The following is a 24,027-nucleotide window of genomic DNA, read 5'->3' as shown; positions in this document are numbered from 1 at the left end:
TTACCTTGTCAGAAGCCAGGGAAGATGTGCTTATGGGAGACCAAAACCTTTCAAACCACCAGGGATAAGCCTTTTGGGCACTGAGCATGCAGACACTGCACAACACAGACACAAGGAGCTGTTTAAGCTGGACCACACAGACATGCTTACACATCAGTGCTACCTGCCTTTGAGTGGAGTAGTGGTGGGGTTCAGGAGTGTCAATATTCATGGCATAACCTAAAACAACCAAGCAAATAAAAATATTAGTGAGCCTATTCTTTGTATGGAAAAGGGGTAGTGCAGGGGAAGAAGAAAAGGGTAGCTTTGCATGACTTTATTCTAATTTGAACTTATGGTTTTGCTCTTATTGCTTTTTTGCAGCAGGAATTCTATGGCGAGATCCTTTGCAATGCATAGGAACAGCAGTCAAGCTGCAAAACCTGCACCTGTGTAAAAAAAAAATTGATTCCATATCATCACTTCTTACTTTAAAGTAAGATGTAACCTTGTACTTCATTGCTCAGACAATGTTAACTGTAGGAGAATCACAGAAAGGAACCAAGTTCATTTAAGACATAAAGCAATTCTGAATTGCATTGATTACAGTGAACAGTCTATCACTTTAATGTCATCTCAACTGGCACTTACTAAAAAGACATCCATGTGACAACCCATTGATCCTTAACACTGGAGCTGAGATTAAAAGTCTATTTGCAAAGGAAAATTACTTCTTTAATTAGAAACTGAGTATCATTTTCTCTCTTTGTTAGAACTGCAGCAGCCAGGGATCAAATATATCATGGGAACCTGCCATCTGGTTTGATTTAAAAGTCTCCATAGTTAATCAAAGTTGTAGAAATGAGCACTAGAGATGGGAAAGGATGCAGGTAAATCCCACCTGGACTGGGCACTCCTTCTGACTGGTGCCTGGGACAGCTCTCCAAAGGGAGTGCTTTGCTTCTTGGTGGACTCTGCCATGGGACTGAAGCTCAGGGGAGAGGGTGACTTCTGCTTCATGTCCCTCTCCACACAAAGAATAAAAAAAGTAATGGATGGATTTCATATCTGCTCCAATCCCAAGCCTAGTGTAGGATGATGCTAATATCACCTAATAATATCAGGATCAAAGATGAGTGGAATAAAACTTCCAATTTTAGATGCTCTTTATCTGCAGGTGTGAATGTATAATGAATTCTCACCACTGGCTCCCTATTATAAATCCAGTGATTTTGTACTCTATAACAGCAGTTTCTACAATTTTCTTTTGGCACAACATGCTTGAAATATATGACAAAGCAGCAGGGTGCCAAAATGTTTTTCTAAATTATCTACTTTGCAAGACAGCTTCCAAGTGTGACCCTGATGAATCTTATCATTACTCTTGGAATAGAATAAACATGAAAGAACCCACGTATCATTTACTTACATGGGGATTCCTTTGTTTCTTTTGCATACTGCTTCAAATCCACACAAAGTGTTCATTCCAACATATAAAGCAATTTAAACCCAGGTTAAATTAAAAAAAAACAACATTATTGGGTAGGGTAGGATAGGATTGCACTGTGCCTATTTTTGTACCCTGCTGTCTCAGACAGATTATTTGATGTCATCTCAATTACCATGTTAGCTCTGTCTACCAATTCCTTGTATGGAACTCTCACAGTGACATGGCAGAGCTTTTCCAGTGGACAAACCCATCCTCTGGCAGACTACAAGATTTGACAAGATTCGAGACACAGAATAAGACTTTAACTGAGTATCAGACAACTCTAACAGTATAGAAAAGAATTTCATTGCCATGTAGTGATGATTCAGTGTTTACTTGAAATGGGAAGGAGCATTTATGTGCACAAGCTGCATCAAAAATGGGGAGAGGATCATCATATGTATTCAAAACAGTAGCTCTGAACTAAAGTAAATTCCAGATGCAAAGTTCCAAAGGCTTCTGATTTGTCCATCTTAGCATGGCACACCTTGCTGCAAACACCAAGAAATGGACAATGAGGATCAGCAGAATGCATTGCGGGCTGCTGAGAGGCATACAGTTCAAGTGAAGGAGAAGTGAGAATAATGAAAGTTTACTGTGGGTTGTTCCCTCCTTGCTTCTCAGTCTAGGAACCCTTCCATATGCTGTGTTCTATTTATTATTTCTGCATTGCATCAGGAGGGAAATATTCACACTGAGCCACAGGGATTAAAGACTGAAGCTCTAGAGAAGTCAGATCATATCAGTCATATCCAGCTGTTTTCAATTCCAACACCTCACACCTGCTTTTATTTATTATTCCTGGGCTAGACAAGACAGGACTCATTTTTCAACCTTTAGAAGCTTTAAGAAAGACACAGATCAATCTATTCCTTTCCCTTTTGCCTCTGCAACAGCCCACAAAGAAAACATTAAAATGAAGGACTGACAGGGTGAGGATCTGCCCCTCATGCCAGGGCTGGACAGAGCCCTTTCCTCTCCTCTCCCAGCATGGAGACACCACAGCAAAAGGGAAGGGAAACACCACCAGCTGCCAAGGCTGGCTGCTGGCACCCACTCTTAACCCCATTAACTCCCACAGACTTCAATTGCCTTGTTTTGATTTTATATCGGAAATGGACTCAAGAGGTTTGGGTGGCAGTGAATTAACAAACTAATTCGTGTACCACTCCATGCAGGCAGATCTCCTCTTTACCTGTCTCACTCCTTCTGCTGGCAGCCCAGTGCCATTGCTTCCTTCTCCTCCAGCAGGTCACAGAGCCTCAGTATTTGATTGCCCTTTTTTATCAAGCCATTTCTCCCAATAGGAACTCATAAATCATCCTTTTTACAATCTCCTCTCATGTCACAGGCTAGTCTCAACTTTAGGATCTAATTATCTGCTCAACAGCAATAATTCAGTCACATACAACATGCAAACAAAATGCACCAGATCTCTTTGTACTTACTCCACAAACACTTTCCCATTTGCAGGTGTCTCCTGCATCAACCATACCAGGTTATTATCTGATGGAGCAGCCTTGTATCTTGTTTGTACTTTGTTCAGCTGTTCCAGGGGAAATATTCTGCTCCTTCCCTTCCTTGCAACCTGGCATACAGTGACACTGGACATAAGGAAACAGCTGGTTTTGAAAATTTTGACCACGAATACATCTTGCTTTCTGGATAAGTGAAAATATGGATGTAACATGATGTAAAGGAATGCATTATCTCAAGAAGAAAACCTGTAGCTTTGTGAGTTTGGTTTTGGGTTGTTTTGTGGCTTTTGTTTTGTTTGTTTGTTTTGAACAGGGCAATATAATCAACAAATGCAGACCAATGGAAACATCCAACAAGTGGACAGTCTTTCCACACCAAATGAAACAGACTCTTATATTCATAAATATATATTGGAAATGTTTGCATGAAACCTAGCACTGAAACACTGTATTATTTGTAATAACAAAATACATCAGGAGATGCTGAACACTAGTGTCTAAAAAATAAAGAATACTCCATAGCAAGAACATTATCAGTTTGCATTTAAAACCAAACAGATTCAATAAAATTTGGATAGCATCTGACAGGGCATACCTATAGCTGCTGTAATGCTGATGTGCTGTAAGTGCTGCCCAGTTTTTGGAGGAGTGATGTTCACTTACCAGACAGACATCCAGGCAGTTGCCCATAATACAACATTAAAAAATAGATTGAATGGTTTGCAGTAGCATCAAGGCTCTATTCAAGTGTAAAAAAAATTAATTGACTCCATCTGTATTGGCCTAATGACTGATTAAATGACTAATCACGGAAGTCTTAATTAAAATCATTTTTCTGTGCAGAAGAGGATGGAGGGAGGAAGGCAATCATTAATGTGTTATAATGTATGTCAGATTCCATTTGTGCCATTTACTAACAGCCATCAAATGAGTAATTATGCACAAGGTCATTCTGTAAACTTGCTGCATACATCAGGCTGATTGGATTAGGGCTTGGTGCTTGGCTGGCTTCTCTGTGTGGCTGCTTTTTTCCAATCAGAAACCAGGTAATTTGTAGTGCTCAAAATACATAACAAAGGAATCTGACATTTCCCCTTCCATCTTCACACCAGCCAAACCCAAAACTCACATACAACTTTCACATGTTGCTGGGTGAAGTCCCATTCCTCATGCATTAAATCAACCCCAGCTCCCTCAGCTACTCAATATTCTGCAGGAACTGACAGGGATCTCTGTCAGACTCCAAAATTCTGTGATATGCAAGGAATTTTTCCTGCATGAACAAAACGAGCAGGCAATTAAAGGAATCCTTTTCAAGTAAAGGAAGATGGCAGCATAGAACTGAAAGATTATTTTAAGTTTTACTTGTTAGCCACCTGACTACCCTGATGCATGGTGACCTTTGCTATGGAAAAATAACAAGCTGCTTATGCCCCAACAGCTGAGACCAATCTATTTAAAACAATGTATTCAAATGAGTAATGGAATTAAAAAAGTGTGTCTTCAGATTAGATGAACAAACTTTCCACTTGCATGTAAGTCACACAGACAAACCTCCACTTTTTGATAGAACATTATAGAAGGTTGAAGTCCAAAAGTATAAACTCTAACACAGAAAATATTTTGTTTGCTAATTGCTGTCCTGAAATTTCAAGGAAATCTTATTTGCAGCCATAGTAAGTCTGCTACCTCAAGAGCTGCAACAATTTGCACCCCCCTGGTTGACAGAAAAGCTTTTATAAAATTAATTACATCTTAACAGAGGAAAAAAGTTGGCACAGCCCTGACACTATTATCAAGTAATGTTCAATTCTATAAACAGCACTTTTCTTCAAAATCCTGAAATCAGACATGCAGCAGTGCCATGACTCACAGCTGCAAAATTGCCAAATAAATTCCAGTTCTTCTAAAATAATGATATTAACTTGTAAACAGAAGCATTCTGACCAACAAGCCCCACAGAAAAGTTCTCTGTGGTGACACTGAAAACGGAAATCCTTCTGTGAACATACAACCTGTTGCTTTAAAGTGTACCCAACTGATCAAAACCAGTGCTTAGGATATGGGTGAAGAAGCTAAAAAGACAAAACAGTTGAAAGAATCTTTAGTCATGCCTGTCTAAACCAAAGTCACAAAGTCACAAATCACAGAAAAATATATGTAAGGCTGTATAAGCCAGCTTCATCCAGATTTTAAGTGAATACAAACTTCAATTAGTTTGAATTAATTATAACACAAAATGTAGTGAAACGTGGCCCTGCTTACCACATAACTGAAGAAAACAAAAATCTGTGACAACAAATCTCTGCTTGCAGTAACTGTCAGTGCCACATGTGAAAGAAATTCAGAGGAAGTGGAATTGACTGATAGATTTAAAACCAAATTCAGCTTTTCTATAGATGTAATTCAGAGTTTTAAGGTGGCTCCCAAGGCTTAAAACCAACATAAAGACTCAAATGTGCCACTCTATGGGTTTTTGGAGAATTAATACATCTCAGTTTTATCTTTATTTGAAGACACATAGTTTAAACAACTAAAAAAATCCTTCACTACCAGACCAGAACACTCCAAAACAAATAACATATCTACAGCATAGTAATTTTTTCAAAACCTGGAGGTACTTTTATGGAATAATTCAACACAATCTGCACGATTCTGCTAATGCAAATGAAAACTTGCACAACTATCTAAATTACAGGGTGGTGTGCCATTCTTAATCTTCACAGAAATGTAGGAGTTCCTGTTTCAATCATTTCTATTGTTTGAAACACATCAGATAATGCAGTGGCTGCCGCTGTAGGCAGAGAGTGACTTCTAGGTGAAGCTAATTAATGACTCAATGTAAAACTTGCTGGAGGTTTGGAGGAATCACTCACTAGACATTGGTGCAGATCAGTGGATGAGACAGCTGCAAGTGGTCAGTCTGAAACTTCAGAATTGTTTTTTTTCTATGGACTTTAACAGGCTATTCCTGATCTTTGATTGTACAAAATATGAGAAAGCCAAGCATTTCAAGTACCTCTCAATTACATGAAAAAGCAGATCCCCTTCACTGCACACAGGTACATAACCTTTATATTATAATGCAAAAGTCCAGCTAAGCTTGACAGAAAGACAGTCTTCTGCCTCTTTCTTTATTTCTTCAAGTATTTTAAGAAACATATTAAAATATCTTATGTCCAAAGACCAACAAACAAGAGAGATGGCCTCTTATGCACAGGCACCTCTGGCTGTTGTAGATTCAGAAACCTGGGAATTTGCAACCCTTCAGGCCACTTAACAGGACAAAGCAAAAGAGCTTCACACCAAGAGGCTGGAGTGCTGCTAAGCTGTGCCATTTAGGCACAACAAAACAAAAAACTCACCATAAACTCCCTGGTCACAGTGCAAAACTGAGGGAGACAGTGGCTGCATGTGGTAAATGAAGCATTGCCAAGAGTGCTTTCAGTAGTTGGGTACCTCTGATTTCTGCCAGCAGCCAGTGCACAGTGTCCTGTCTATTTTGACATACGTGTGGTTTCTCATACTGCTTGAAGATGACAAAATAGCTGGTCTGCTGCAGAGAAGCTACTGCAGATCACTGGGACCAGCCCTGACTAGACACAGGAATAACTGTCTGCTGATGTCAGCAACTCCCATTGGAATTATTTTAAGCTTCGCTATTGGCTGAACTAGTGAAAAAGATGGGAAATTGGTATTTTATACAGCCTGCCACCTATTGTACAGGAAATATGCTGCAGCAAACACTGGAGCAGTTACCAATAAGCTGGCTAGTAACTCACTTTCATCACAACGCAAAGAATTGGCCAGTTAAACACCACCTTTCTCTTAATATTGCAACTGCCTCCCATCCTCAGAGGATCTCTCTACACTCATTTTGTCAGTCAAGAAATGCAGATGAGACATCCCCATTCTCCTGTTTGTTTTGTACAGTGAGCACAATTTCTGCATGAACGTCCAACTGTATTTCCATTCTCTTTGTGTCACAGAAACCTCATTTACCACTCATTCTTCTCCATATGAAAAGATCTATAATGAGGAGTCTTTCTGCCATTGCCCTGCTCCTCTGAGTCAGGAATTTTCATTTCCCCCTAATACTTGCTGCTGTAGCTGCAATTTCATTTACTGTCATCTCATACTGCAGCTTTAGTGCAAGCACATCTGTGGCTGGATCATGGAAAAGATTCAGTTTTGCTTCCAGAGTTGGGTATTGATTAAATGGTTATGAGAAACCAGACCTTTTATTTACCATGTTCTCAGAGGGCACTTCCAAAAAGGAAGGGTTATTCACTGTGCTTGGAAGGACAATTTATTTTTCCAGTTAGTGACCTAGCAAAAATATCAGAGAAAACTAAATATAAAAAGTAGGACCAGGAGGTCTATATGCACACGCATGCTCTCAGAAAACAACTGAACAAAGTCTTCTAAAAGCTAAAAATATTTTAATTCACATCTAAGCAGAATCACAAAAGAAGCCAATTACTTCTTGTTTTTTGGAAATAATGCTGTCCAGAAAAGTTCTCTATTGATATTTTAAAACAGTAAAAGCACAGAAAGCATGCCAATCATGCACTGGAAATCTGCAGCTGGAGTTTGTTTCTGCTAAATGAACAGCACAAATGGTCATAATACACCACTTTCTTCACCTAATACCATTGTGTTCAGTAAACTCAAACTAGGGGTTTTGTTGGGGTTTTTTTTCAGAGAGCAGAGATTTTCTGTGCTGAAATAAACTATAATTTTTATGCTGTCCAAGTTGGTCAAATCACCCTTACAAACCTTGACTAATATATTAAGTAGAGAAGTTTCCCTTCCCATTGCATTTATATTATTTTTAACTATCTGCATCATATGCAATGCAATTATAGAGGTTCATTTAAACACACAAGCTTTAAACTAGCAAGGTTATGTGTAACTACTCAGAATAATCAGAATAATCTGACACAGAAATCAGAGTAGACTACAAAACTAACCTGAAAAACTAGACAATAATGAAACCTCCCACAACTGCTTCATTTGAAAGAGAGGAAAAAAGCTCTTATAAAACAAGAAAAGCACTTAAAAAAAACCCTCCAAACACCCAAAACCACCAAACACTTCCCAAACTGAAGGACTGAGAAACATTGCTCCTGCAAGCAGGAGCCTGAGTTATATGGAAGGAGAAGACACATTGGCATAAAATGGGAAAACCAGAACTGTGTTCTAGTGGTCATCTAAGAAAGAGGCAGTGCCAGTTGTCCAGGAGCCTGACCCCAATTAGCAGTGGGGTGTTGCAGAGATAAGTGGCTGTGGCAGCCAGCACTCTCCAGCTGAGCAGCAGGAATACAGACTCACACATACCTGCTGACTTCCATTTTCTCCTGCGAGACTGTCATCTACTCAGCTTTCTCAGCAGATATCCTGCCACTTGGCTTTTTGCCTCCTTTCTACAGGGAAAAAAATTCTGTAATGCTTAAGGAAGGTGCCAAAAATGGTGTAATTTATGATGTGCTAGTGTTTTCCTTTGCATTCATAAGTTAAAAACAAATGCACAATCATCAGCACTCGAACGTAGTGGGTTTTCATTTACATGGACTAAGCCTCTCTTGTGATTTCCTACCATTTATTTCTGTACACAAAAATAGGTCTTGGTCACTAAACTATTACCATCCCCTACAGATACAAGAGCCAAATCATAAAAAAGATTAAAGCCAGAATGTACAACTCAGCTGTGAAAAGAAAAGTGCTTGTCCCAAATTCTGTGAAGTGTGACAGAAAGATAATACTCTGACTATTATTTTATGCTACCCAGAATACCTTACAGTAAGAAATTTCTAGTTGGAAATGCTGCAGTTATCTCCACAGTGCCATAACTTTATCATTATATGGCAAGATAAAAGTTAAGTCTTTGCCTCTGCAAGGGCATTAAATAACATCTCTCTCTCCATTAGCATTTGCTGTAGTAGCAGTATTTATTCTCTGGGCCATGAACAAGAACCACACTGCTTGCAGAATACCTCCAGGATCTTAATGCCCTTACAGATTTAAAAAGGTCCCATGCCACTAAATTTAACTTTTTTAAAAAATTATCATCATTAATTGACAGCTCTTGTGCCACAGAGTTTCAAAGGAAATGTTTAACACTGCAAAGATGGTTTCAGCAGGGCACTATAGTCACAAGATAAGTTAGAAAAAGAAAGGGACCCCATTCAACTTTTCTTCCTTACCAGTGCAGAGAAGGTTTATTATGAATTCCAGTTTCACGCTTTCTTTCAAAGTAGAACTAAAGCACCCAGATCAGAGAATCACTCCTTACATATCCTCCTCATGTTAAATTCTATCACAACAATTATTCCTATCAACAAGACAAGGATCATGTGCCACCTTGGAGGGTAAGTGCCAGCAGGCTGACTACTTTCATAATAACCATTTGAGACAGGGCAGCTTGACCTCTCTGGGAGTGAAATATCAATTAATTATCTTTTTACAGCCGATCCAATTACAGCCTACTAATCACTTGTGTAGGACATCAAGCCAGGAGCTGGGGGTGGGGGTGCAGCTGGGGAAAGAAGATAAAAATATTAGCAGCAACAATCCTCAGTAGGGATGACAAGGCAGTAATCCTGCAGTTGCAACATTTATTAACATCATGCAGATACTTACTAGCTCTTTGTAGCATAATAAATATTGTAAGATCACCCTCGTTTATCTGAATTTTTTTGAAAAAACCCCTAATGAATCTAATATGATGCAAGCAGAACACAACATATACCTGGCACATCTATCTAGTGGCTGTGCCAGCACTCATTTCTGACATCAAAGGGCTCCATCAGGTGTGAACTGCAAAGGTAGTTTTGTAACAGTTGGTGGGACTCTGGGCCTTCCTTGTTACCTCTGCTTAAATACTTTTGTTCTTTCTCCTCATAAATCCCATCGAGGAAGCTAACATTCCAAACCAGGTATTCTATTACGTCAAACCCTTATTTTGAAACACACACAAAGTAAAACAATTACTAGGTGAATTTATCTCAGTGCTGCTTTACAAATACATCCAGTTGTAGAAAATGGTGTTCAAATTACCTATAATAAAAATAAACCACACACAGCTAGGCTGCCAGAGTTCCCATAAGGAAAACACATTGCACGTTTGCAACAGCAACCCCCAAACTTCCCTAATGCAAAACACAGGTAAGGGATTTAACCAACAGTTGGCTTTCACTGCTGAGTTAAAAACATGAAACTAGGAAGGCACAGAGACTGAAATCAACTGGTAAGTGAAAAAATTCCATTCTGTTAGCATCTCACAAAGCTAACTTCAATTAGCAAAAAACCCCAATAGTGTGTCAGAGCAAGGTTTTAGGTTAATTTGACAAAACCCAAAGCATTTAAGAGCTAAGGGTACTATACTATTCTTAGTTTATGCTGGTGAGCCCGAGTGGCCTTGCCACAGGATAAAGACCTTATTCAGCACACTCAATCATCATAAAACTAGAAGAAAAAGATAACTGTTACTAGCACCAGTGTAATTGCAGTATAGATAAACAAACCCCCAAAATCCTGAACCGAGGAGGCTGAGTAATCAAGAATTCCAAGTGTGTAGCTCCACTAAGAGTTTACTCCCAAAATTATCTTCTTAATGACTGCATTTAAGTTTTCATACACAGATAATGTGCATCAGAAAGTACCATGAGTCAGAATGCACATTTCACCTCAAGAGGTTCATACTATCTTAGTTATACAAGATGGAGAAGATCATAAACCTATCCACTAGAACAACAAAAACCCAGCTCTGGTTCAAAAGACGCTCAAACAAGACTAGTTAAATAATTTTAAAGCATATTTATATAATAAATTCTCAACAGTTCTCTAGAAGGAGAATTACATGGACAGACTTCCAGTAGGAGCAGTAACTCCTAGGCAGAGAGGATGCTCTACTCAGCTATTAACCACTGAAGTTTTTAACCAATTAAATCTGAATATTCACCAAGAGAAACATTACACTCTGGGTCAATCTCCACATGATATTTAATTTTATTTGCAGTATCAATTATTTTCTGTTCAAAATAAGCCAAATACAATATTTCAGAGTGAAGCTGAAAGACCAAAAAAAAGTATCTGGATCCCTAGAACTTCTGTAAGTAGGCCCAGACAAAAGGGCATCAAGAAACAGCAGTAAATCTTCCCTTCTGTACCTTAACCCAAACCCACTGGAGTTCATCACTGTTACCATGATTTGACACTGCACCAGTTGCAGAGCTACAGCTCCCCAGCAGAACTTCTACAGCAAGTGACAAGAGAGCCAAACTCAGCACATCCTGAACCTGAAAGCATCTCTGCTGAGAAAGCCACACTCCTGGCCAGGAACCTGCACCTCTGGCTTCCAGCATGGTTTTCACTACCATGGGTCCCTGCCTTTAAACCCTTAAATACCATTTCAGTTTGATCTTTGGAAATTAATGCTGAATTCAAGTGGTTTTAACTGAAAACCAAAACAAAGCTACCTCTTACAATGAAGAGTACAAAAAGCTTCTATTTTTGACCCTACGTTTACCTTCTTTCTCTGGATAGTACCAATTAACCAAAGATTTTTTTCATGAAAATGACTCTCATCCATATTAAAGCATTCTGTGGAAACAAAGGCTTCACTCAGAGGGAGGGTTCATCAAATCCACTAAAATTATAATCATTTAATAAAAGTAATGACTACTCTGTATTTAAAATATTTTCCCAGGCAGCACTTTAGCATATTGTGTATTCCAAACAAAGTGCTACTGGATAATCATTCACTCTGCACTAGGTAGGTCTTAAGAGGAATCTAAGGAAGACACTGGTGAAATAAAATCATTTTCCTATGGACAGAAAACACATACATATATGCCCATTAATATTATAGGACAGATTTTTGTTGGCTACAATGCAGTTCAGATTAGACGCAGTGTTTTAAGATGTGTAAATGAAAAGCAATGTCATTGTTTTATACTGAGCAAAGCAAGACTAGAAGGCAGTAATCTGTCCAAAACCACCCAGATGAGCTGAACACACACCCTGTTTTCCTCCCACTCCCATGTCACAGTCACTGGGTTGTGATGTCACACCACTCATGTTTTCAAAAACTATTGGAAACTATTCAGAAAGTTCCTATAAACACCCAAAGGGACTAACAGGCACTTTAGAAACAACACCCCAATGGCTGTTGAAACTTAGAAAAACTGTCTTAGAAACAAGTGGGAAAATTCACCCCATTTTTAAATTTTAAATATGATGTCAGGTTATCTTCCAACGAGGGATTTTTTTTTAAGTGCTCTCAAATCCCATTTGAAAAGAATTGTTTGAGACATATATGCTGCAGCCAGTCAGACAATCAAAGTTCTGCAATTATCAGCACCTGCATTACAATTCAATGGATTTAAATTACGAAGGGGCCATGGCAGATACCCTACTGACAACAATTAGCATAAAAATGTTCCACAGTTTAAAGCTGTGGGTGGGAATTACAAAAGGTTAACAGACTAAATATAAAAATCTTTTTGAATATAAAATCAAAGCGCTTTGTTACCAAAATGTGGCTACTGTAATTTAACCAAAATAGGGTCTAGAGTATCTGGCAATTTTCCATGTGTGAGCTTGGCTTTTCTTTTAAGCAAAATTCCAAACAGCCAATCTGAAAGTTTAAAACAAAACAAACCTCAGAAAAAAGCAAAAAAAAAAAAAAAAAAAAAAAAAGGAAACTGTTGTATGTTATTTTTTTTAAATTTACTTTTCTTAAGCTTAGCACCAAAATGAACACCACTCAATGATCCTTTTGTATGGTCAGATTCAAAATCCAAAATTATTTTATTGCATGAATTGAAGAGGGAATTATTTTAGTGGTCAAAATAAAATGTACTAAAAGTTTTTGGACTTGCTTGATCTCTAGTAACAAACAGTTTTCTCAAAAGGTCATCATTACATCAGAACATCTACAGTTTCAGAAGTGGCTTCTACTTCTGTGTGACTATCAGAGGAAGTAAATAGTAAGAATAAAATAAATCTGTTGCATAGTGTTTGCGACCACAGCTTTGTTTTATATAGACTGAAAATACCAGCAGAACAGATAAACAGAAATTCTGCTCATTAAAAGTACTAGATGCTAACACTGAATTTGATGAGAATAAATAATAGATTGATAATAGGTATCAGCAAGAAGCATCCTAGGTAGAAATAGAAACTAAGTCTAAAGTTTTATCCAAGTTGTCCTTTGTGGTTTTCGTTAAGATAAATGGTCATACAGGAACTCAGTACCTAGATAAATCCAAAGTAATTTTTACATGAAAGCCTAATTCCTTTTATCACCCCAAAATTTACTTTAAAAAAAAAAGTAATTACCAGGTCTCAGAATAACATAACTACCTGGGGAGCACAGCATTGGCTATAGACAGATTCCTTACCTTTGTGCTACTGCTAGATCCAGATTGTCTCATTAAATTATTGTGGATGTTCCTGACACATCCTGGACTCCTATCACAATTAGTGCACCATCTCCAGCACTCTGTGCAAGTCTAAATCAATCAGCCTGTTTAGGACTAGTCCAACATTTCTAATTGCAAAATCAGCAAACAAGTTAATCACTGCTTTGTTGCCCCATTTTATGCTTTTCATAATTAATTCTTGAAGATATATTTCTGTAAGGCTATCAGTGTACTAACACTGGTCTGAAAGGGGACCCAGGGTACCAAGGTTTAAACACATTCTGGTACATACAGCAGTCCCCTTCCTACTCCCCTCTAAGATTTCCCAATATTATAGCATATCTCAAAAAATTAATATTAATGCATACTTTAATTAATCTTAAGAATGGCACAGAGAAAAGTAAAAGAGAAACTGTTAATAAAATAAAGTCATGGTACACAGTTTTAGATACTAGATTTATGTATGGTTGCTAATGAAAAATTATTTCTTCCTCTATGACCCTGATTTACACAAGCTCCACAACTGTATTTCTTTACACCTAGTATTTTTTTTCTGGATCATGTATGGACAGGTCAGGCTTCTTGGCTTCTTACTTTTGAAATATGACTATTACAACAGTGATGAGAACACAAGTTTCCAGATAAAATTATCAAAATTACAATAAATATATGTTGGCTAAAAGAAGCAGAAACCCCTAGCTGAAACACAGGCCAGACAGCAACAAAAACTAAAACAAAATTTAAAAAATAGAGAAAAAACCTAATTACAGCTGTTTCCCTTTGCCCCACCCAGGAGAACCCATGAAATGTCAAATTTAAATAATCTAATTTCACAAAGGAAGAATAAGGGAAACCATTCATCCATAATGAGCCCTCAAAAAAGGATCACAATCCACTTTTAGTGGAACTCAGTGGAGTTACTGGGTGAAGGAAGAAAAAGTATCAATAATTATAAGCTTGAGTTAGATGGTAAATCAGTTAAGGCTGAGCACTTGTGACCTAAAACCAGTAAGAGCCAAAACTTGAACTTTTTACACCTCCCATCTTCTAACCAATGAACCAGCAATAGGTCTGAGTTAATCCAAAAGCTCCATACATTCCTAGCCCTGGTTTCAATTGAGAGCTTGTTCCTCATCCTGTAAATACCCCTCAGTTCCACACATGCAGCACAATAATGTTCTTCAATCCAGAAATATGAAAAATATTTTAGCTGATGCAGCAGAAATGTGATGATATGAAGCAAATGTAAAACAGAAGGATTAAAACAATCTGGACAACTAGCAGCATTAGGTCAGTGATATCAGTGCCTAGAAATTTCTTTATTACAGTGTGATGTCTTGTAACGACATCAATAATACAGAGGAGAACACTCTTCAACATGCATGCACTGCTTCCATTAGCAGAGCAAACTGAAATAAGCAAGATAACACTGCTACTCCAAGTCCATTTCCTGATCTAATCCTACTTGAAGCAGTCATTAATATCGTCTCTAAAGAGAGACTTGGAAAAGAATACTGAAACAAAAATCCTGTAAAAACACATCAATGGTTGGAAGAACAAAAAAAAAAACAAAAACAAACCCACAACCCAAAAAGCTGTACTTAATACTGACTGAAGGTACTTAATACTGACTGAAGAGACTTTCCAGTCAAATTACATCTAATATATCTTTCATGGTCACAGATCTCATTAGATATATGATACATGGAAAACCAAGCATATTTAAACAATATAGCTACATATATGTTATTGCTGAACAACAAAATCTCTTGAAATTTTTTCACTGGCAGTTCATCAATACTGGATAAAACCAGGATGATTCTCCATCACTGCATTATTATATACAGGCTATAGGCAGTGATGCTTGAAAGCCTCAAGAATCTCATAATTTACCCATCAGAAGTCATTCCCAAGGTATTTTGAAAGTTAGCCAACATTTCTCTCTCCAAAATGAGAGATGAGAATAATCAGAAATCAGTCAAGCAGTGGCCAGAGAAGCTCACCATTTATTTTGGTGAGTTAAAAAACAACTGGAAAAGGACAAACTCCATGAACCAGTATTTTCTTGCAAATTAAGCATACCAGTGTGACAAACAAAATAAGGGCAGGACAGCAGGAGACAGAGGGATGGCATTTGTGAGGCTGTTGCACAGTCACTTTGTTGTTCCCTTTTTTCACAGGGTGGAAGAATATTCCAAATAGATGGGGAAAAAGCAATCATTTCTACATATATTGTTCCATCCTCCTACAGGGCACAAGTACTTGTGCACATGGCACACAAACATGGATACCCAAGTAGAGACACTAAGGCTAGGAAATTATGGTTGACTGCCTGAAACAAAAGGATGCCTGGAAACCCCAAAAGTATCTTTAGCCCAGTGAACTGTGTGAAAGAACCACTGGTTTTTGTTTTGAAGCCCTAATATTTAAAGCAAAACACATTTTTTAATGTTTTCTCTGCTATGACATCTTCCTAAAAACACTGAAATGCCTCCTCTGAAAGTGCTCTTTTTCTGTTGCAACATATGGCACCCCATCCAGAGTCATAAGAGATTTTGTTTCTAATTGATTAAATTGCATGAGTCACAGACTGGATTTGCACAGGGAGTGCAAAAGCATCAGCTTGTTTTTCATGCATTTCATGAAGTTACCCACAGCTAGGACAGCTACTGCTGCAGCCTCAGCTACCAAGTGGTCACCAAAATGCCTCCTCAGAAGCCTTGAACTTGAAACTTCAATTCAAAGTGACAGACTCATGGGATTTTATTGTGTTTTTTTCTCCAACCTCCTCATTGCAATTAGGGGATCAACTGTTATGGATACAGAATAGGAATTTGTCAGTTCCAGTACTTCAAATCTCACTATAAAATATATGGAACCAAATTCATGACCTTTCCAAATCTTAGTTCTTCTGAAGAAAAAGTGGTTTGACTGAACTTCTCACAGCTTGGATTGGCAGTTTAGGCTACTCCAGCATCAAAATAATTCACAGGTTAAGGCTTGCTGGCTGTTCATTCACCAAGAATCACAAATCAGACATGACAAGAATCAGAAAAATATTATGCCAGGAAAAAGCTAAAAATTCCTGCTTGCATTGCGTGCTTGAATTCTTTATTTCAATGCAAAATGGCTTTAGAATGAATGTGAAAGCCTCTATGGCTGAGTATTTCTGATTTTTCCTGAAACTAGGAAATTTAAGATACTCTAACTGCTGCATTTATGGGCCCAGTTTCATATGCCAGTCAAAGTTGTTACTAGAAATGTGTGAAGTACCAGCAATATTTCTCAACACTAGAGATGGATATAAAACCTAGACTCCAGATTCAAATTTTAGGCCCCATTTCATTTTTAGTAAATGAATTAAGACACTGAAAAGAAACCCTAGGAGGGAGAAATTTCTCTTATATAAACAGAATCAGTGTCACAAAATTGTTTTGTTTCTATTCATTATGAGAAATTCAGCACTCTATGCTAAAAAAAAAAATCACTTTTGCCTGTTTGTGATTTGTAATCACAAAATGCCTGTTTGTATTACTGCTTTGCAAAAATACTACTTTAATTTTTCTGTTAACTGAAAAGCTGAGCAGTCAACTAATCCCTTATCTTTACTCACCATGCTGGCTGCTCAAAGCATCTCCTGCTCCACATAGGGTGTCAGATCCAGATTCTGTCTCTTTCTCCCTTAGGGACTGGTAAACCAACCAGAGCAAATCCAGAGCTGCTAATGGCAGAAACAGGAGATTTCAGTTCTATTTCCAGATGCAACTTATGTCAAAAGAGAGCTTTTACACTAAAATCCAGCAAAAGAAAACAGTTTTGACATTTTTGTTTGTTTGTGCTGATAGGTTTTAAATACCTAATTAAGTCAAAATATAAGAATAAATTGAACATGACAGCCATTAGTTACTCAGTATATTAAATTTACAGCTGGGCAAACAGGAGAAAATATACATTAAGTAGAACATTGAAAAATACCTTTCCAACGAGCCAATTAGATTTTGTCAAACTGGAGATAGAGTTGACAAATGGGAACGTACAACTCATCCAGGTTTCTCCTTGTGCTTTCCAATGTCTGTTGAAGTGCTGCTCACTTTCTGTTGAAGGCTGCTGTTTCTTCACAAATATCCTGCTCTGGCATGGTGTCCCCCACAGGCTACAGTGTGATCATCTGTTCTGCTGTGGTCTTCTTCATCAGCTGCTCAGAAACACCTACTCCACCATGGTTTCTTACAAAGCTTCCAGAGGCTGCAGGAGAAATATCTGCTTTGACTCATGGTGACCCTCCTCCCCCCTCTCATTTTTCTCCCACTTCCACCTCCACAGGATTGTTTCTCATGCCTTTTTCCCCCCTCACTTCTGTGCAGTGTTCTCTACCAGTTCTGAGCTGTGTTCACAGAGGTGCCACCAGCTTTGCTGATGGGCACAACTTTGGCCAGCAGCAGCTCCACTGCAGAGCCAGCTACAGCCAGCACAGGGCAGCCTCAGCCCCTTCTGACACAGGCCACCCATGCAGCCCCACCCTTATCAAAGCCACATAAACCTACTACAGCACTGGAAGTTAATTCAGTTAAAATATTATTCAGAGGGAAAAGTCCACAAAGAGTAGCATTTTTGCTCATTACTTTATCTTTGTTGCTTATTTAAGAATGGTGTCAGAACAGCAGGATCTTGCATTAAACACATGTAAAATTTATTCTCTCGTTATTGTTCTTTTAAGCAACTGGAGAAAAGGAAATAATTATGATCTTGACTCTCTCCTGACATAACTACTGTAAAATTGAAGCAATTATACATTCGAGGTAAATACAAATGCAGCTCAACAACTAAACGTTTCACTTCAATAGGTAAAAATCCCTTAAAGCTTTGGCAGATGTATTTGTTGCAAAGTTCTAAGAGAAAGGAAGAACAGGTAAAACACTGCCTAAGACACCCAGAGTCTCCAACCCTCGTGGAGGAGGGTGTCACACAGAGCAAATGACATCATCTGTACTTGGCTTGGGCACTCATGACACTGGAGGGAACTTGTCTTTCCAGAAGGATGGAATGAAGATCTGTGTTCATTCCTTTTACCGAGGGCATTTTCTTCAGAAAAGCCAAGTTATCATTCTGCCTGAAATCCTTACCTAGACATTTCAACTGAAGCCATGTGAATAACCTTGACATCCACAAAAATGCATTTTAAAAAGATTAGAAAAACAATTAAGCTTTAGTGCTAAACAGGAATATCAAGCTCTCTCAATACAGAATGTAAATTATTACATTGCTCAGAAAAGGGAAAATTAAGTCTGCTAAGTACCCAATGAACAGGAGCAGAACAAATTTTCTCTCTTCAAATATATCCTTATAGTAATCTGAAGAGAATACTTCCATGATTGTGTAGAGATTTCTTCAAGACCCATTCAATTCCTTATTGTTCAGCTTACAGTGCCAGAAAAAAGGGCCTGTTAAAGTTAACATCTGCTAACTAATCATGAAACAAACCATCACAACATTTTATAGGGTTTGAACATAGCTATGAATTTTGATTGCTACCAACTCTGACTGGATTAAAGCAGCACTTCACTTTGAGATTTACAATACCTACAAAAACTGATTCCTTTATAGGAAATGCTTCTAAAAATAAACATTTTTTTCTAGGTTCTGAAAATATGACCTAGTATTAAAGTATGTCTAAAACTAAACAGAGAAATGAACCAATAAACCAATTAAGTGTATCATTCCTTTTTTTTTTTTTTAATTATTTCATTTTCAGTGTTAACATGCTACAGTAGACATCGACATGCAAATATTCTCAAGATAGGCCAAGTCTTTTATTCCAAGTTCAGTTCCATAAGCTTTGCTGCTTCACACCAAGAGTACATGCATATATAATATGCAAAATCTACAATACAAAAATCTAATTACAAGCATCTCTTGACCAGCTGTGCTCAAGCTGGAATGGCTGTATTCTGTGTACACAGTCCCCTCATACAGAAGTCAACTGGATTAGAAAACCTTTCTATTAAGCTACTAAATCCATATCTTTGCATTATGATGGGATTAATTTCTACTCTAAACTTAACAAATTATAACCTGCTGAGCAATTCATTAATATTTCCAAAGACAATTTACACTAACTGGAATTACTGTCTTATACACATGCATACCAAGTACGCACAGAGTTTGTTTCTTTTGCTGTCTTTCCAACTTTTTAATTCCAAAACACTTTAAAGTTAAAAATCCACACTGTTAAACCAAGAAAATCTCCCCATTGTCACAAGAATAAAAATCCATTTGAAGAACACATGATCCCTCACTGTACTTCTGCACTTCAACTGAATGAACATTTCCCTCCCTTCAGGAAGGTCTCAGTCAAAGAGCTACCCCCTTGCTCCAGAGACCGAGGCACTCCAGGAGAAGTGAGTACTGGGAGGATGCTGAACACTCCAGTCAGATCATATTCATCACAAGAGGCACAACCAAAGCATTATGTCAAAGACTTGTTAATAACTGGAGAGCACAATGAGGGTACGTACCAGCAAGGTAGCCATTGATGCAGAGTCCATCACAGATGTCACCAGAACAATCAGCTCCAGCACCCCTCTCGTTGCAGACGTCATTTCTCCACTGCCCCTTTAAACAGAAATACACACGGATTTTAAATTTCGACAACACCACAGCCAAATTATAAAGAAGGGATTATTTCAGCCAATTTTCAATAGCAAAGTGGGTGGTCCTCAAGGCTTTTTATAAATGCCCTTCCAACATTTGTGTGAAAAGTTGAATAGGAGACCACACAACAACCATGGATTATGTGGCACTCCTCTCAAGGGGAAAGGGGGAGAATCAAACATTTCTTGCCTAAGGTTTGTTACTGTGGGATACTATTATGTGAGGTCCTTCAGTTCATATATTGCATGGCATTAAATTACATGGCAAGCATGAATAACTGCTTTGTAGCACACAGAATCACACATTATTTTACTTTTTAAAGATTGTGAAAAGTAAAATAGTGTACCAAACTCAATTCCAAAAAGCTTTTATTATTTAAATCTGGAACGTAGATACACCCTTTACATAGAAGTTTAAAGATTCCTAAGGCTGCAAAGCCAAATACCACAGAAGCTTAAGTATGGGCCAATTAAAGTTTCTAGCAAGGTTAAGCCTGCAGTCGTAACCGTGCAACTCATTACATCACAGTGAGCACCCAGAGTTCAGTGTGCCCTTTCCTACCCAATACAGTATTATCCAGCCCCAATTTCACTAACATAAACCAACAGCAAAGTGAACCAGTTCATCTTTGTGGTCAGTCCTAGGGGAGGGCAGAATTTGCCAGACATTTCACAAGTATTTGCGGACAGGGCAGGGAAGGTCACTGATTTCAGCTTCAGAGGTGAGAAGAGAATAGAGTATTGTGTATCATACTGTGCATCTTATTCCAAGATGTGTAAAAACACCATCTTGAAGCACAGAGCTGGCACTGAAAATTAGTCTGAATTGTCTCCGCATTACTGGAAGAGCTTAAAGCTGAAACATATAAGGAAATAATCAGGCAATGGTGAAAGTACAGTCAGAAGGCTTTACGGGAAGTCAAACAACTCAGTAACAGATGTCATATGGTACTCAACCCTGTTCAGCTATCAGACAACATTAGAGTCCAATGTTAGAGTACATAAATAAGACTAGACTAGAGAATAAGACTATTCAAAATCCAAATCAATCACTGTTCTGTTAAGCTGGATATCTGGCTTCCATGCCAAAGCAGCAGAAGTACCAAATGAAGCACTACTGCAAACCTAAAATACGAGCCCAGTTAAAACTCCAGGTGGACACAGGGGCTAAGGTTTTAGTACTTTGTCTACATCTGTACCAATTACAGATGTAAGCTAGCAGATAAAAGCAAAGACAAAGCAGTTCTTCAGAAATATGCTCCTGAAATGACTTGGTCTATTCCCTCCATCACTTTAAAGTAAATGATGCCATCTTCAGCAGCTACCCCAGTGACAGCAGCACTCTTGGGAATTCTAACCTACGCAAGCTTCAAGATTCACTGGCATTTCCCCAGTGTTCTCTGCCCAGTGAAGGTGACCTTTAAAAGAGCAGTCAGGTAGTTATACCCCTGAATGTACACATCACCAGGAAGGTTTAGAAAAAGCTCCCTGTAACTGGAATGGTATCAAAATCATGTAGTGAAACTATAATGGCCTTCATTTTGCATCCTTGAATATAAACATGCAATAGGATTCAGTCGTGTGCTGCTTCCTCCAGAGGAGGAAAAAGGACAGGGGGTATGAAATATGCAACCTTGCTCAGTAGTTCTTTATCCCTACCTGTAAAGGCATTGTTCTTGCTTTCAATCAAATCTTACAATTGCCTACTATTAATGTCACTCATTCTCCTAAGTAATTAAGCCACCACTTTCTTAGATTTGCCTTTGTGTCTCTCTCTGGCACATTTCCTTGTCTAATCCTCTTCTCCAGATGGCATAAGGACGAGAGATAAGTGTTGCTAAAAGTTGCTTAGCAATGCAACACATGTAAGTTTTGAAAATGCTGACGTCCACATAAGCACTATCTATACATCACACATTCATGCAGAGAAACAAAGGCGTGAACAACCAGAGTGACACAGGGGCCTCCAGAAAAAGAGCTACCAGCTATGCACGAGCAAAGGGGAGCAGGGAAGGGAGACAAGAAAGGTACAAGCTTCCAGCAATGGGTTGCATTTTGCTGCCAGTTTTCATCTGCTTGGCTTGATTTTTAGACCCGAACAGGAAATTCTGCTTTATACAAACAAACCCGGAGTTTTGGTAAGTTCCTGTATTTATTGTGCAGTGGATACAAAGACATTGCAATCAACTAATAGAGACCAAAACAGAAATAAAGAATAACAGAGATGAAGGGAAAGTTACTTAAGTATCAACCCCAGAAATCCTCCTAAGGATTAATAAAAAGGAACTTATTCTGGTAATTCCACAATGTAATTGTAGATTCTCTCTCACATCTAAAGGTGTTTATATGGAATTTATTTAAACCACAATTAAATGTTATGAGTAATAAATAAGGATATTTAGTGCATTAACAGTAATAATTTCACAATATATTGACTGATTTCTGTCACAGCCTACTTCAATAAGTTACCTGCAGAAATTCACATGTAAACTACAGAAATTTCCATGTAGCTTTACTTGGGGTAGTCTCTTACCATGCAACATTTTAAAATAAAATTAATGGATATAAAATTCATCAATTTTTATTCAGGAATTAACACTTCTATTGCCAGTTACTCCCAACACTGTGTGACAGGGCAAGATGTTCAAAGTCATCTGTTTAAGAACACAGAAAAAGGTGTAATAAATTGGCTGTGAGTACTTACCACCATTTTATTTCAGAAAGCAATTTCCAGTTGATTAATGAAGCTTCCATTTTTCAAGAGTAGCTATTACACCTCTTATTGCAATTAATTTTGTTTATTCAGAATGCAAACGTGCCCACCTCTTCAAATTTCACACTATCCATTAATATGCAGTACAATTCTGAGCACATGAAATTCCCCTATTTTAAATCATTTGCATCACAACTGAAACAGATTCTTCCAAACAGGTAAATCAAATGGATTCTGAGGGAGTAGGGAACCAGAGCCTGCAGGTGAAGAAGCCCATAAGGCTTGCCACCTGTTTTGTGTGGTTAACAGGTGTATCAAACAGCAGGCCTTCCTCTGGGAAAGAAGACAAACTAAACAAAGCCAAAACACACAAAGAAGTAGCAACAGGGACAGAATGGAACACAGCATCTGCTTACTGAGACTTAAGCAGCCGCCAGAAATGAGAAATCATGGAAAGGAAACACTTTCATGAAGAAAATGAGTGGTTTTCTTCATTAACCTCTGCAAACTTTGCTTGTCATTGTTTTCTTTCACTCTTAAACGCTTTCACACACAAATTGACTAAAATCAGACAAGCCACCACAGACATGGTTATATTTTTTTTCTAAATCAGCAGCTTGCAGAGGTTCAGTTTTGTTACATGTTCCCTAGCATTCAGTTGTAGTTTCTATTTAGCAACTTTTGACAATGTTTTTAACAAATCAGTTTTATGGTTAAGCAGTAGATAAATTAGAGTGGTTTGTCACTATTGTACTCCTCTGTTAACATAGTTCTAATTGCTGCTTGTTTATTGGACATTTAATCAACATGGTTCACAGAAGGTTCACAGAATACAATATGCTATTAACTAGCACCATCCACTTACTGACAATCTATCACTTGCAAAAAATTTATCTGAAATTCTAGCCCTGACATTATTACAGTTAAAATTGAAGAGGAAAGACAGATGAATTCAACATTCACACCAAATTTTGATATTCACCAAGATATCTGACCATAAAAAACAAACCTCAAAAGTATCTTATCACGTTTGAGCACATATACAGTGTAAAATTCAATATAGTACTAAATGCTCACAACCCTACAGAGACTGACCAGCTAACGAACAAGTGTAAACCTAAGAATTCACTAATTCAGTCTCAAACCAGATGCTAGAGAGACACCTAGTGGTACATACCTGTGGGTGCACACACACATGTATACATATATGCACATAAAATACCTTGCTTCAGTGTCTGCAGATGTCAGAAGTTACTTTATTAACACCATTTTTGTTTAACGGTGTTTAGGT

The sequence above is a fragment of the Calypte anna genome, chromosome 21, assembly GCF_003957555.1.
Source record: "Calypte anna isolate BGI_N300 chromosome 21, bCalAnn1_v1.p, whole genome shotgun sequence".
Classification (NCBI taxonomy): domain Eukaryota; kingdom Metazoa; phylum Chordata; class Aves; order Apodiformes; family Trochilidae; genus Calypte; species Calypte anna.
This window is presented reverse-complemented; position numbering follows the sequence as displayed.